The following is an 18,142-nucleotide window of genomic DNA, read 5'->3' on the forward strand; positions in this document are numbered from 1 at the left end:
GCATACAAGACCATTGTTAGCCAATCAGAAATACACAAAACTGTTAACTTCACTTAATCATTTATTGTTAGTAATATAGTGTTAAAATTTTTGTAGCTCAAAATCTTAACCTGGCCACTGACAACGTTGCACTGCATTAAAGTGTGGGTTTATGCTTATATACATACATATACAAATATATAAATGAGTTGGGATGTTACACATGTTATAATTCATTATTTGGCATGTTCTCAGCATAAGAAACTATTAGCACATAAACTCCTGTATTGTGTCTATTAATATATATATATATATATATATATATAAGCCCAGACTTAAATGCAGTGTAATTTTGTCAGTAACTATGATGAGGTTTTGAGCTATGAAAATTTTGATATCATATTACAAAAAATAAATGTTTAAGTGAAATTTTTGTGTATTTCTAAATGGCTAATAATAGTCTTCCATGCTGCAAGCATTTTAGTTTCAACACACAATCTCAGATCAAAACGCTTGAATGACAAGTACACCACCATAATATATACATATGTATATATGTTTGCCTGGATGTATGTGTGTGTGTGTGTGTGTGTGTTTGTATTACTGGTTTGATATTGTATGATAATGGTAAATGAGTTCACCATAACAGAAATGGTATCATTTGTTTCCAAGCTTACATAAAAACATGTCCAGCCATGAGGGAATATTATTTTGCTTGGAAACAAGTGTGGGTTGGCAACAGGATGGGCATCCAGCCATAGAAAATCTGTCCCCAAAAATTCTAACTCATGCAAACATGGAAAAAAATGGATGTTAGAATGATGGGAAAACATGACGGATATATTTACATACACACACTCACTTTGTAAATATATATATGTATAAATATGCATTTGTATACTTATATAATTTTACATTAATGTATGTTTGTAATACATATGATTTACTAAAATGTACATACATCAGTTAAATGTACACACACACACACACACACACACACACACACACACACACACACACACACACACATATATATATATATATATATATGTAGAAAGATATACATATACACATACACATATATATGTTCACACATACATGGTCCCTTGATCAAATATCATTTACTACAGGCCAATTAATGTTTTGTGAGTAGATTTGGTGGACAGAAATTGCTGAAACTTTCCCTTGTGTGTGTGCGTGTGGGCGTGCGTGTGTGTAACGCTTGTGCATGCGAGTGTCTCCTTTCCTTGATATCATTGCTGAGTTGTAAAGAAGAATTATCACCTTATTTGTGGTGACTTTCTTTGCATTGTTCTTTCAGTTATATTTTCCTATTGCATTGTCTGTATTTAAAAGACTAGGAGAAATTTTCCCTTCTTGGTAAAGAGGTTAGATGTGGCAACAAAATGGGCATCTCGTCATAGAAAATCTACCTCAAAAAAATATAGTCTGACCAATGCCATTGTGTAAAAGTGGATGTTAAAATATGATGATGAGATGATGATGTTGATATAAATATATAAATATAAAATACGTGCATACATAAAAATATGCATATAATGTATATATGAAATTTCACTAAAGTAACATATATATTTATATATAAATATCCATATATGTATATGTACTTATACACACACACACACACACACACACACGCACATGCACACATATATAAAGATATATATATGTTTCAATAAAACAGGCACAGATATATGTATGAGTGTATAAATATGTGTGTGTATGTATATATATATATATACATATATATATATAAGTGTATGTATATGAGTGTATATATATATTTACATACATACATGTCTATATATTCATAATAGTATGTTAGTATATACAATTATTTCATCAACAGACAGCAGTAGTGACACCTGAACACAGCAGATAATTTTGACACTAACACCTGGAAAACACCATTGAATTCTCCAAACATATGAAAATCAAAGGAGGAGTGGAGTTATGTGAATATCCTTGGACATTTATGGAAAGGCCATCAGTGAGAAGCATGACTGTCTACGTCTATATTGCAAGCTTGAAAAAATTTGAGAGCTAAATTTTCTACTAATCAGTCTCAAAGCAGAATTATACGCTGATGCTTGATTAAATGAATTTAATATCACCAACCATAAAGTCAAATGTTTAAATATTATAAGCACCATTTCAGTTTTAGTTTATTGTAGTTTCACAGATAGGTATTGCATTCAATCTCATGAATCTTTTGGTATGATGAAATAATCTTGTTTACCAACATACTATCATAATGGACTCAACATATTTGTGACATAGATGTGTATTGATCATTTTGTGTTTTTTAATTAACAAACAAAAACAATATTATATATGCATGTTTCTACATATAGGCATATATGTATTTATGTGTATGTATATCTATATTTATGTATATTCATATGTGCACACACACTCACACACACACATATATAAACACATGCACACGCATGTATGTATGTATAATTATATCTCTCTATCTATATGCATATATATATATATATACACACACACACACACACACACACATATATATATATATATACATATGTATATGTCTATGTGTATCCCAGGTTTTTGGCATGAACATACGCACACACACACACACACAAAGTGAAGCACATATGCGAATATATTTATTTCAAATCATATTTGTTAAAACATTTATAACAATATTCTTTATATAGACATATCAAATATGAAATATTTGCTGGTAGATCATAAATCCTATATAAATAAAAGAGTTACATTTATTTTTTAAAATATTGTTCATGGGAATTCATTAAAATTTTCACATTTGTCAAGTCTCTATTTATTTTCACAAAATTTATCCTGGTTTTGATTATAATAAAAAAAAAACCTTATCTCCTTTTCTAATTATCATTAATATTATTTTATATCTTTGAAAATAGAAATTAAAAGTGCGTTGGTGTTTTCATGTTACTCTCTTAGAGTTGTACTAAAATGCTCAGTAATTTAATTACTTCAGAATTCTCACCTCGTAGAAAATAAAAGTCCTTTTACTTTAAGATTAAAATTCAAGTAGTGTCGTTAAGTCATTAAATTTACAGTAGTAATATGTAAATTTCTTACAAGAATGGAAAATAGTCTTTAAATATATATTTTTTATTTTCTTTTTGAAAATTCTTATATTTCTTGAATTTTAATTTGGTTTTAGATCTAAAACTACTCCTTAATATACAATACAATTTTAATCTATATTGACTATTTAATGACTGAATACTTTATTGTGATATGTGGGTGAAGAATCTTTTTTAAATGAGAAAAAGTCAAAAAACAAAGCCAGGACAGGTGAAAATAATAGGAAGTAACTCTTTCAGAAACTGCAGAGGAATATGATAGAGTTAAATTAATTGAACTTCATAACAATACAGATACATTTAAGTTGAAGGAAGATAGATTGAGAGAAGTGAAATAATAGCAGCAGAAATTGCTATTAAAGATTCTTAGCACATGAAATTTTGCGAAGTAACAGAATATGAGTGAAAAGTGTTATCTTGAATGAGATGGTATGAAAGAAACAAGATATACCATACAAGGACAGCAAGAAAATAAGACATTCAGCAGATAATAGTTTTGAATTGTTAAAGGAGACTTAATAAGAAACAGATTGTCAATCTTGCATTTAGAATGGCCAAAAATAGCCCAACATTTAAAAGATATAGCACTGTAATGTTATTTTCATAAGCATTATGGCTATAATTGCTAAAATATCTATAGAAGTGCTATATTGTGGAATATATAATTCAATATATTTAGAGAGTCATTTGTGAAGAATTAGAAGTGCACACAAAGAAAGACCATGTTAGTTTCTATAGGAATATATCTTTCAAGTATGAAGTTATGTGATCTAACTAATTTCCTTTTTGCTAACTACAATATATAACTTTCCCCATATTTCCTTTCTACATAAGAATTTAGGTAATTTATTTCTAAAGGAAATTTTTCTGGGAGCCAAATTGTATTAGTCTGAAGATAGATATTAATTTCAGCTGAAGTAAATAATGAAGTAATAATGAAGTAAAAGCTAGAATGAGAAAAAGAAAAAGTATTCAGTAGTTAGAATGATATTTCACTCAATTTTTACTTTCTGCCTTTTGTGTAAACTATGTGTTAACTTCAAACCTGAAAACACATATTTGACAGACTATCAAATGCCAGTCCATTAATTTTGGTTTTAAAATCACAGGAATAAGAAAAACATTGTTTACTTTCTCTTTTTATATATCACAACAGAGGAACAATAGTTTCAGTGTTTATAGGTTTCCAACAGGCCAACCACAGAACTGATTTCACAAGGGATTTCAGAAAAAAAACAACTAATGGTTATCCTGTTTACCAGCTGATGTTTAAATCCCTTGTTAGTATACATTAGTAAAGACCTCCACATGCCTACATATCTATACACAGTTTTCATCATTCAAAAGATTTGCTAATATGAGGCTATGATAGAAGATACTTGCCCAAGGACAATAGCTGTTTGTCGGAAAAACTACAGGATTCCCCAGAAAACAGATCTCAGGAAAATAAATAAATTGTGTTTCAGTAGGAAATCTGTGTTAGTCTGAATTTCTTATTGGGACAAAATTTACAAGCATTTATCTAATAGAACAGGCTTAAAAACAACAACATAAACCACAAAAGAATCATGTTTTGCAGATCAATGAAATTATTTTTACTAGAGTGAATAATTTATTATTCATTTTTAAGCATAAAGCCGACAGTCAATTAAGTCAATGACAGTATATTACAGGTGATTACTTTACTGACCCTGATGGAATGGAAAGTAAAAGTACTTTGATGGGATTTGAACCAAAAACATAGAGGGGTGAAACTAAACAACTAAGGCTTAATATCTCTTCTAATAGACACCTTATAAAGAATTTTTTTAAAAAAAGAACATTCAAATTATTCAAGTATATCTTATTACATTTATTGCTTTCTATTTCTTTCTAAATTATTAGACAATTAATGTTATCTTTTGTATCTCTACTTAATGTTTTGATGGATACAATCTTTAATTATCTTCAGATATCACATACATATTTTTGTGCCAGAATTGAACTTTCATTTGTAACTCAGGATCTTAGCTGTCTTATACACTATAAAACCTATGTAACGAAGAAGTGTTTATAAATTTAATCTTAATTAAAAGGTATGCACACATGTAGTTCTTGAAGACACAGAATAGACCAATTTATATAAATTGTTGAGTGATTCAAAATGCCTAACAGCAATCAACATTAATCAGTCATATGACATTATATAAAAACTGCTTAATTTGCATCAAAATTAGAATTTTAACTTACTGAGTGTCACTAAGGTATGCTAAGCATAAATATGAATATTAACAAACTCAGATAAATATCCTTATCTGGACTATTAGAAGAAAAGAAGTCCAATATGTATGAGAGTTTAATCATGGATTTAAAGCAATATAGATACTTGGTATTTATGATAATAATTTTCTTGTTTACTGCAAGTTTTAACTTAGTAATTATGTTTCCAGTTTATGCTAAGCTTTGAGCTTACTATTTCATAATTATAAGCTACAAAAAATAAAAAAAAATTACAAAAGATAAAAATAGAAATAATTCGGAAATTAAATATTTGCTAGATAATAATTTGTCATTATTTTTTAAATTTATTTTCTTTTTTCTGAGTTTGCTATTTATACAGACAGCTGGGTCTATAAAAATATAAACAACTTGTGGGAATTATTGCTGGTTATGGACTAACTGATTACCTAAACTGAAAATCAGATTTAAATATATTTATAATTGAAGATGGAAGAGTAGAAGAAAATTATAATTTCTATTGACATTCTGTACCATTTTGTCTCCTTTAATAATCCTCCATATTTTATAGCACGCATGCATTGCCAGGGCACAAAGAGAGTGTGGGGACTGTGTAATTTGCATTCTAGTCGTGCTGAGTGATGAGTAACATTCGCTTAATGAGTAGCTAATTATTGTCTATTTACTGCAGCTGTGACTTGCTATCTCTGTGAACACATGCTTTCAATAATATACATTTATCAATGGAAATCTTATACTTACATTCTTGAACAAACAAATACACACACAAACACACTTTAAACAGTAATTGGTAATAAGATCCATATATGTGCATATATATATATATTCATATACATGAATATATATATATATATGTATTCATATATTAATCTTTATTTTTATTATAAATATATCCAAGCTATCTATATATCAGCTGTTTTAGAGAATGAATGAGTTTTATGAGAGAGAAATGGTATCATTCGTATAAAATTGTTCCATGTTGATAATCTAAGATACTTTGTTTAGATTTGGTTTTTGAGTGTTTTCCATTTTCCTTCTGGTTCAGAACATTATATTAAAAATCTCATTTATTGTACTAAAATACCTCCAGCTGTTATGAGCCATGTGCACTGCTCCTAAAATATTCTCAAATTTTCACACAATAAGAGTATTTTCAGATATTTTGAATTGGGGATTTACCATTGAAAAGCTATCAATTTTAAAGAATATTCTAATCTTTACTATGAATAAAATATGTTTATGCAAATATTATTTCTTTTCATAATAAAACTGTAATGTATGAGCATATATAAAGCAAGAAAGAAATTACAATTTTTGGACGTAACAGTTTTATAGTTTCTAATAAGTATGATACATTATAGTTTGATGCTAAACATATAAGTTGCTCAGTTGAATATTTTTACATCAGTTGGTGTTTGCTTCAATAATCTAAGTTACATTTATTAACTTATAGCATCATAAAAATATTTATAAGTGAATACACACACACATACACACATGTATGTGTGCATATTTGTGTATGCATCAGTAACTACGCATATCATATATCCATGTGGATATATAATAATCTAGATTTTGCAAGTATATAATGCCGCATAAATATACTAAAATGCTTAAGTTATTAATAAAATTGTATCTTATTAACTTCTGTTAAAAGTTAATTTAAATGTGACAAAGATGAAGTGCAATGGCTTATTCTAAATTATTATCTGGTAAAATTTTTAAAAATTGTACAAATCATCATCATCATCATCATCATCATCATCATCATCATCGTCGTCGTCGTCGTCGTCGTCGTCGTCGTCATCGTCTTTGTCATCATTGTAGTCATCATTGTCATAATTCTTGTCACCATCATCATCATTATTGTAATGTTCTCAGCATGAAAGTATAGGACGTACTTTATTTTAAAATGTTAGTATTAGCTAGCAATAATTTTGATTTTAAAATTGCAAAGTAATACATTATATTTGACATTGGGTTATCTTCAAATTTCAATTGTTTCTTCTGTATTACACCACAAAATAAAATATGTGAATTATAAAATTAAATTTTACAATAGTGCAATTCATCAAAATGAAACTGAAAGTCATTATTTCTTCAATGAATACTTCATGAAACTTACTAGCAGTTACTGTTTGTTGGATATATTGTGTTACTGTTGGAGGAATCACATTTTATTTTCACTTCTAAACAATAAATCATTTTATGTAGCATACTGAGTTCATAAAACAACTTGACAAACCAATATAAGTAAACAAATAATTTTCATGGTTGTATGCTAACACTAGCCTAATACATGAAAAAAACAATACATACTCTACACACACAGACAAACATATTTATGCTGTCAAGCAGTATATTACTGGTTATAGCATATAATTGGCCAGAATGTCATGCAGGCATTGTACTTGGCAATCTTGACAATTTTTCAGGATATGCTGCCCCTTTTATGTTGGAGCTATATATATATATATATATATATAACTATGCTACACAAACCATTATTTTAAATAAATATTTATATATAGTCTTGGTGTACTTGGTAAATGTAAAAGGAACTAAGCAAAATGAAAGTGTGGTGAAAAGCTATATTTTCCAGTGGGGTAAAAATAGTTGCTCCTCCATGGAATGATGTCATCTGTGGCTGAAGGGTGTCAATTGTGGGTATGTATATGTTTACACACACACATGATTAAGCACGTGGACTATATACCTGGTCTTCACCTCTGCTTTATTATTATTCTTATTTTAGTGTCCTTTGTCTGAAATCTTTCATCAAAGACCCTCCATCCCATAAGATTACGATCATTTTGCAGCCAACATAATGGAAAAATAATTTATTTTAGTGTGTAATAAGTTATTTTACATGCCTGGACTACATATAAATTACATAGTGTATAAATATTATAGTGTATATATTATAAATTACAGAGTACTATTGTACAATTTACAATCTAATACAAGTGTAGAAGGCTAGCTCATCAGATATATAGAATAATATGGTTATATCCATTCTTCAACTCCAATATATGCATACAAAAAGTAATATTCAAAATATTAATGTATGGAAGACAATAATTTTTTATATTCTATATACCCCTAATGAAATAACCATTACTGATTGAATTTACTGGATTTCAACTGCATAGGACTATACATTTGGTTTACTATGTGGTTTATAGCCATTTTTATGAGTACCACCAAATTAGGTAAATCCATATATTGTGCATTGAATTCACACACACACACACATACACACACACACACACACACACACACACACACACACACACACACACACACACACACATATATATATATATATATATATATATATACATACACACATAGAAACACACACACTCAGACACATATATATATTTCTCCACACACATGCATATATATAATATATGTATATGTACACTTATGCATATGTGTGTGCATGCATGTTTAGAGAGCTATATATATATACATACATACATATATATATATATATATATATATATATATATATATATATAGTTTTAGGAAAATTAATAATTAAAAGCACAATAAATGAGTATAATATAAAGTAAAGTAAATATATTTATCTTATGATATTTACTTTACTTTATATTATACTCATTTATTGTGCTTTTAATTATTAATTTTTCTATATGTGATAGTGGATTTTCATCGATGAGTTCTTGAAAATTGGTTATTTTCCCTAAAACTATATATTTTATATATACTTTATCTATAAGGCTCAATTTAATTTTAATTTTTTATAAATTGATTTTAATTGAGTTTTTTACCTGTAATTTTGGATTTTGTCCCTAATATTATTATTATTATTATATATATATATATATATATATATATATATATATATATATATATATATATATATATATTTATATATCTGTATATATGTATACATACACACAGATACATGCACAAGCATAATATATGTGTGTGTGTGCGTGCAATGTTTATTTCTGAGTGATTTATTTAAAGTTTTGTCCTTTACAGAATTCAAGCTGGTCATTACGAATGTGGCATGGCACCTTTGTTTACATCAAGACAGCTCTGGAGGTTAGTAGTTATATGAATTGGTTAATATATGCTTATATGTATGCAAAACACAAGTGTCTATGCTTCGTTATACTATATCTGTGTATGTCTACACGTATTCCATATGTATATAGTGTTGAAGGCATATCCTCAACCAGGAAATTTAAACAGAGTATCCCTGAAGTGGTTCATTAATTTTCACTGTTCCTCTAACCAGCTGCATCTGGAGAATGTAAATCATTCTGCCCTGTTCTTTTCTGGAGAACCCAAACGTTTCTAGGTTTCTATGCTGATCTGTTGTGAGATGCTAATATAATAATAACAACAATGTTAATAGGAACAAATGAAAATATAGAGCCTGGATATAAGAGCTGTGGGTTCTTATTTTTTTCCCAATTTTTATAGAGATCAGCAGTCTAGCGGATGTGAGCCTACTCGGCAAAAGTGCACAACCTTTCTTTCTATCTCATACAGCTATATCTGGCATATTGTGCTTATACTCATACAACTGTATCTGACCTATTGTGCATATACTGTTGTTTTTACTGGGATGTTTTGCCAACACTCACTTTATCTCTGATGGTGTGGATAACTTTTAGTTCTGATATGCTGTGAGGATAATCCATCCTGTATAAAGCATTGTAGACTGTCTTAACAACAATGTCATTTCTTGTGAGAGGGTAGTATTTTGCAGACATTTTTGAACAGCTACTGATGATATGAACGATAACTTCCAAACTGGTATGGCATCATTAACACTTTCTATTACAGCATGTAGGTTTTGGAGGCATCCTTATCTCTATGGTTGATCAGCTATTTAGTAGTTATCTCCTGTTCTTAGATAGCAAAGGCATAACCTTAGTGAGGTGTGATATACTTATCACAAGTTCAAGAGAGGTCACTGTTCCCATGCATGCATGCATGCATGTATGTATGTATGTATGTATGTATGTATGATGTATGTGTGTGTATATGTATGTGTGTATGTATGTATGTATGCATCTATGCATCCATTTACCAATCAGTCTATCTGTCTATCTAGCAAAACCTACCTATATATATATATATATATATATAGGGAGAGAGAAAGAGTGAGATTACTTAGACATTCATTTTTAAGTATATTAAGTGAAATAGCATATCACTTGCCAACAGTATGTCAGTGAATTGTCTGTAGCTATACATTAAATGATTAAGTGTATATTAGGCTTCTAAAGTTTTAACATAGATGGAAACTACTATGGAAATCAAATTTGATAAAAACTATGAGCTACTAATAATATCCAATAGAAATAGATAGCATATGATATCAAAATCAACCAATAGGTTATGAAAAAACATAAATGTGTTCAATAATATATTCTTGCTTATTACAGAGGTTTGGTTAAAAAAAATTAAAACAAAACAAAACACAGTAATAATGAATCAGTGATAAATGAATAATCTCCATGCACTTTGTAAATGGAATAAATAGTAGATTCATTGACATGAAACCTATAACCTACAGCAATGATGCTTCCACCATCACATACTTTTTAGATCATCTCTATCTTTTCCTGTAGAAAATACACTTGTCTACATTGTTTATTAAGATCATGTACCTTCATATTTTTTCATTTGACCGGTTCCATGTTGATGGTTATGAATAAGTAAATGTATACAAAAAATATGCAATCTTGTAGTACGGTCATGTAAGTACAAGCGATGGTCAGTACATTCTGGGTAGCTGAGAATTGTGAGTGGTCACTGGGGTGCATTTTTGCAGTATTTGCAGAATCTTTGACTAATCACTGACCATGTTACCAAAGATCAATTTGTGCTAAGCATAAAATGGTACACAATTGATTGTACCATGTTATCCCAGAGCAGTGATGAATGAATCAGTGATAAACAAGATTACATGTAATATTGTTTATTATATAATAAATATTACATTCTAACATGATGAAATGTAACTTAATAATACTTTATTTAAATTCTATTGTAATTTTAGATTGTGAAAGGAGGTAACTAATAACTCTGAAGCAAAAACTTCATATAAGAAGTATTTCTCAAGATATCCCATTGGTAGTAAGAATCTCTTGCAAAAAGTTGGGAAACTACAAAACTATTTGGCAGCTTTTATGTCCTAGATCTTCACCATCTTGTTTTGAAAAACAATAATGACTTTGATATAACAGTTAAGTTGTGAAGAAACTTATGTGTGAAAGAATTATAAACTTCAATAAATATATTGAAAATGGTGAAATTGTTGTATATATTGACTTAACGAGTAGATTATTAAAAAAGAATTTCTTAGGCTATGATTATTAAATTTTTCTTAGAACAAGCCCATGTACTATGACATGCATGCAGCATCAGCATTATCAGTATTGCTATGAATATTCAGGATATTTTGTAGTTCAAAAAGTTATTAATTTGAACATAAAAAAACACTACTGGAAGTATCCATATCTGTAATCCTGTAATCACACTTATCAGCTTTTTCAGAAACTGAGAAGAGTCACACAGTCAATGCAAATAGCTTTTGTACTTTTGGTTCAGTTACTTCTGAACAGCAAGGGAAGGGCATTAGGATATTGCACATATTTGCTAATGAAAAATGACACTCAATAAAGACAGATAGAGTCATTACTCAACAATTTGACTCAAAAGGGAAATATGAGTGGGAGAATTGTATAAGGTATGTAAATTTTCTTGTACTTATGCAATATATATTATATTTTGTATCAAAGAAATAGAATTACTAGCTACAAGACAGAGCTGCCAAAGACTTGACTATTAAGATTCAGTGACATCAAACATCACCAACATATGAGTAAAACGTGTTTGTTGCACTGTATCAGCATGGATGATATTTTTCTTATGACTAGCAACATTCCAAAATCTCTCTCTAGAAATTCTCCAAGAGACATGATGTAAACAAAATGACAAACACTTTAATTGATAGGAAATGTCATAAAATTTAAGGCTTTTTACATGAACTGTATGTACACAATACAAAATAAATCAAACATACTAATGGAATATTTAATACAGTTCCATCAAATTGTTGCCAGCTGACCTTCTAGAAATAGCAGTCATTATATATGTGCAAATAGAACTCATTTGTGCAGTAATAGATAATGAAGAAGGGATAAAATTTACATTTACAATTAAATAGGACAATAATTCTTTCTATTTTATGACAACATATTATTTCAACTTAATACAATAACAATAATTATAAAACATGTCAATTTGCTGAAATCAAACAGAGCAAGATGAGCATGAAGAAATAGTCAACATTTATAAAAGAATGATGACTAGTGTGATTCTCAAGGTAAGGAATAAAAGTCACTGAATTAAATATATAAATCAATCTAGATAGTTAGAGATCATCTAGAAAAATATTCCAGTATATCAGGAAAGTGATGTCTTGTCAAGATGTCTTTGATATGAAGACTAGAAACAGCATTATGAGAAATAGTACAAAGACATTTTCAAGTTGTTAGAAGAACTTTAAATATTGTCTACATATCAATAATAAACAAATGAAGTATTACAGAATAGCAGAGCAATATTACACAGTTTGGGAACTATGCTTCTTTTTATTTTTGTTTATTTAATAATATACTTATCAAAGTGATTCATATTATAATGATATAGTTGCATGCTGAAATATTTTACAAAAATGTAAAGAGAGAGAGAAAAAGAACGCGAGGAGAATTTAGATGTTTTACTGCAATTAGAATTCATGTAAACCATTAACACAAAACATATGGTATTCTGAGAATTCATGACTTGTTCATCAGTATTGGAGTCATTTAATTATCAATAACTATGTTCATATATATTTTAATTAAAGGGTGAGAAAGATATGATAATGTATTCTAAAACTTATATTTATTGAATTATAATTTTTTTTATTTGTATCATTATTATGATTATGAAATGGATAAACTATCATTTTTAATAATTTCAAATCTTATTCTCAACAGAATAGTATTTCCCAGCATAGCCCTAGCTTGGTACATTAAAATAGGATATATATATATATACATACATATATATATATATATATATATATATATATATATATATATATATATATATATATATATATATATATATATATGTATATATATATGTATATATATATATATATATATATATATATATATATATATATATATAGAGAGAGAGAGAGAGAGAGAGAGATAGACAGATAGATAGATAGATAGATAGATATACACATACACACATACATACAAATAATAAGCTGTCACTGCACCAAGAAATCAATACTAATATGCACAAATTGATATACTGATCCTGTATAAGATTATCTATATATATATATATATATATATATATATATATATATATATAAAAGTATTATATTGTTATATTGCTACATCATAGAAATTTAAATATAAAAGTAATCCCAATCTTAAGAATTGGCCATATATTTATTAGATTCATCATTCAACATTAATGACGTGAAACTTTTTTAAAGTAGACATTTCAGCTATTACATAGCTTCTGAGCAGTTATTCAGTCTACTCATATAAACCTTGTTCAACAAATTCTATATTATTTCTAATGATAAAAACCATTCTAAATCTTAGGGTAAAAATGCTCACAATAGAAACTAGATGGTTGCAGCTAGATCATAAATTGATCAATCCAATATAAGAAGGGTTTCATCATTGGCTAGTTTTAGAAGTAAAACAACTAAATATTATTTTGTGGAAGACATTGAGCTGGCAAATTTGTTAGAGCATCTGACAAAATGCTTAACAGCATTTCTTCTGGATCTTTTGTTTTGAGATCAAATCCCACAAAGGTCAATTTTGCCTTTCATTTTTTGTGATCTATGAAATAAGTACCAGTTGTGCACTGAGGTCAATGTAACTCTTCTAAAATTACTGGCATTATGCCAAAATTTGAAACTAAATGTGGTAAGCTGGCAGGATCATTACTGTGCCAGACAAAATGCTTAGCAGTATTTCTTCTGACTCATTATGCTCCACCAAGGTCAACTTTGCTGTCCATCATTTTGGATCAAGTACTGGGGTCAATGTAACATACTTGCCCTCTCTCCTCAAAATTGCTGATCTTGTGCCAAAATTAGAAAGAATTATTACCTTAACTGGAATTGAGCTGATGTGGGGGCCTCTATGAAGTAGCTTTACTTGCTACAGTAGTAACTATAGTGCATGTTACTGTGTTAAAAAGAGAAATCAGAAAATGTTATTCTGGATACTCTATGCCTTAAGAAAAAAAAAAAAGAGAAATGGAGAAGATAGCCAAGCTGGGAATACTTTTGATCATGGGTCTCCCTCAATCAGTAATGATCTAAGGGAAGAGAAGAGGCTAAACAATATCAATGATACAATCTGAAATAATGCATCTGATCAAATTCATGCAAATAGTGTTTAATGTTAGTGGAGCAAAGAAGATATTTTAACCATGATACCATAGAAACATTAGATATAAGATGATAGTAATGGTAACAGTGAAGATGATAATGTTGATTATGATAATGATACTTATGATGATTATAATGAGGATGATGACAATAAGAATAAGGATGAAAGTGGGTTTGTCTCTTCATTTCTACTTCATTTTTTTTTCAATATAGTCTACAAAACAGGGATTAAATTAACATGGTAGAAGATAGTTAATTCTCTTATTGGAATAAAGACTGAAAAATGATAATTGAATAACATTTGACTTGATAAATTGATTTCAATATAGATAACTAAGCTCCTATATTTCTGAACAATTAATCAGTATTAGCATTAATTTCTGCAACCGCTTACAGATTATGTATTCACACACACACACACACAAAGTATACTTTTACAAGAAGATTTGTGACAGTGACTTCGAAGTTACTCTTACCACTCCTCTTGTAAAAGTATAATAAACATGTAATTTACAAAAAGTACAGAGTAATCCTTCAGTTTAAAGTAAAATTGTTGTTGTTATAACTTGACATAAATATATCTATATCTATATATATATATACACATACATACTCATAGATGTATGTTTGGTTGAATACACATGCAAGGTGCAGGAATGCCTGTGTGGTTAAGGAGTCCACTTCCCTGCCATATGGTTTGAAGTTCAGTTCTACTGTTTGGTACCTTTGGCAGATGTCTTCTGCTCAAACCTTGAGAAAATTTGGTGAATGGATTTGGTTGATGGAAACTGAGAGAAAACAAATTGTCAGGTAGCTCTATGGTTTTGAAAGTTGGTGACAGGAAAAGCACTCGGCTTTAAAAGTCCTGCTTCAATTAACTCCTATCTAAGCAATGTTACTGTGGAATATACATGTATATATGTGTTTAGTATGACATCTAGGAGGGAAAATGCAGTGGGATAAAAAATGAATGTTGAATGAAGATGGGTGAAAGAGTTTGCAGTTAGTTGGTTTAGAGGTGCAGAAACTGTTGTAAAGATGTTAAAAGAGGCAGAGATTGTAGAGAGAAGATACATAAACTAGAGATTGTAGACTGTTGATAATCAAATATTTACCAATCACAGCTGATTTTTGGATTCAGTCCATGATGTTTGAGTGTTAAACTGTAACACTGTCCCAAATATGTGAGCAGAACTCCAATTAGAGAATTTACAAGGCTGAAGTATTTCCCAACACTGAGAGGAAGCATTAGTTTTGGTCTGGCAATGTTATATTTGTGAGATCATGATGATCCTTCAGAGATTTTGAAAAATGAGCATTTGTACCATTAGATATGTGTCATTTATATAAAAAGAATGTGTAACACAATGCTGTTTCCTTCATATGTGTACATCAAATAGACAGAAACTAAGTTGTCTCGATTGAAAGATATTTTTGAGGTCTCTGTCAATGCAAATCTAGCAACTGTAGACTATGAAAAAGATGATGTATATATGCAGGTGTAAGTGGAGCAATTGATAAAATCATCTAAATTGTAGGGTAAATTTAGAAGTAACAAATTACTTCTAACAGAAGAGTGTTAGATGAAGTTCAAGCAATGTGAGAAAGCATGTCAGTGCATTCTGTAATGGAACTGTCAGAAAATTTCTGATCAATGAGATGAAAGATGTTAGAACTCATAGCAGGTAACTTAGCCAAAGATTTCCATGTTAAACATTGGTCAAAAGATTTTGCTAATACAATGAAAAATGCTTTTACATTTTAAACTACTTCAACATGTAACAGGAGCAATAAATATTTTTACTACAGTTTATCTTTGCAAATGATCTAAGATGCCTTGCTTACACTAATGACATTGCACTTGTACTGAAGTTTTGAAATATTTTTATATTGATATAGGTACAGGCGTGACTGTGTGGTAAGAAGCTTGCTTCCCAACCACATGGTTCTAGGTTCAGTCCCACTGCATGGCACCTTGGGTAAGTATCTTTTCCTATAGCCTTGGGCTGACCAAAGCCTTGTGAGTGGATTTGGTTAATAGAAACTGAAAAGAAGCCCTGTCATGTATATATATATATATATATATATATATATATATATATATATATATATATATGTATGTATATCTGCGTCTGTGTCTTTGTGTCTGTGTTTGTCCCCCCATCACCACATGACAACTGGTGTTGGTGTGATTATGTCTCCATAACTTAGCTGTTCAACAAAAGAGACTGATAGAATAAGTACCAGGCTTTAAAAAAAGTCCTGGGGTCAGTTTCTTTGACTAAAATGGTGGTGCTCCAGCATGGTCACAGTCACATGACTGAAACAAGTAAAAGAACAAAAGAATGATAGTAAAGCACCTTCAACAGTGTCATAAAATAGAGAAAACCTCTGGATAGGCTGAGTATACCACATTACTTTAATTATCAGTGGCAGTCATTTACATTGCACAGAATATAGATATTACAGTTTTAAAGTTTTCTTCCTTGAACTCAATAAAACCAATCACTCTTAATGAGTGTTACTGATTCCATCACTTAGAAATACAATTACTTGATGTTTAACTTTACTTGTCTTAACAACTCATACATAATTTTCCTAATGTGCATTAATCTTATTTTAAAGTGTATATCTTCTTTCAAACTTCACAAACAGGGAAGACAAGTAATAGAAACACAAGCAACTTTTAAATACTGCTAATTTCTCAAAAGCATTTTAATAGTATTATCTCACTAAGTTTAAAATGTTAAACACAGTTAAACATTTATTAGTTTTCAGTTGCATATCATTATATTTCTATCATTCAGTAAGTTTTAAAAACCCATTTAATGTTTAAGTATCTAAAACTTATTTACAATGAGGGCAAAATATTGCCTAAAATCTTGAGCGATAAAATGTTTGTTTTATTAAGAAGCATATCTTGAAATGTGACAAATTAACTTTTTTTTAAGATAAATGAATCAGCTATGTATTTTAATATAAGTTACCAGGAACATCTTGCCAAAATGCTGTTGCCAATTATGGCACTAAACAAAGCACAAAATACATGAGGCTCAGATGGTAAAAGTGACATTACCAGAATTCAATTTTGTAAGTTAACTTATATTCATTGAGAAAATGCAAGCAATTTGTAAATAAGAGGACAATGGAGTTGATGATAATATGATGATGATGTTGTGGAAGTAGTTTTTGTAATATTGATTGTGGTAATCTATGAAATAAATCTTTTCAAAATTGTACTTTTGAAATTTGTAAAATTTGGAGTCATGAAACTATATTGAGCAACAAATTATGATTAACATTTTAGCCAAAGATATGGATTTAATTTCAGGTA

General features: G+C 29.1%; 1 protein-coding gene across 25 annotated transcripts in view; it reads right to left on the bottom strand.

Annotated features, from left to right (window-relative positions):
* Positions 1–18,142, bottom strand: part of LOC106880165 (neurexin 1) — a 358,761-nt gene that overhangs the window by 111,268 nt on the left and 229,351 nt on the right. The gene's annotated exons all lie outside the window — the stretch shown is intronic.

This window comes from Octopus bimaculoides, chromosome 4, assembly GCF_046866305.1.
Source record: "Octopus bimaculoides isolate indiv1 chromosome 4, ASM4686630v1, whole genome shotgun sequence".
NCBI lineage: Eukaryota > Metazoa > Mollusca > Cephalopoda > Octopoda > Octopodidae > Octopus > Octopus bimaculoides.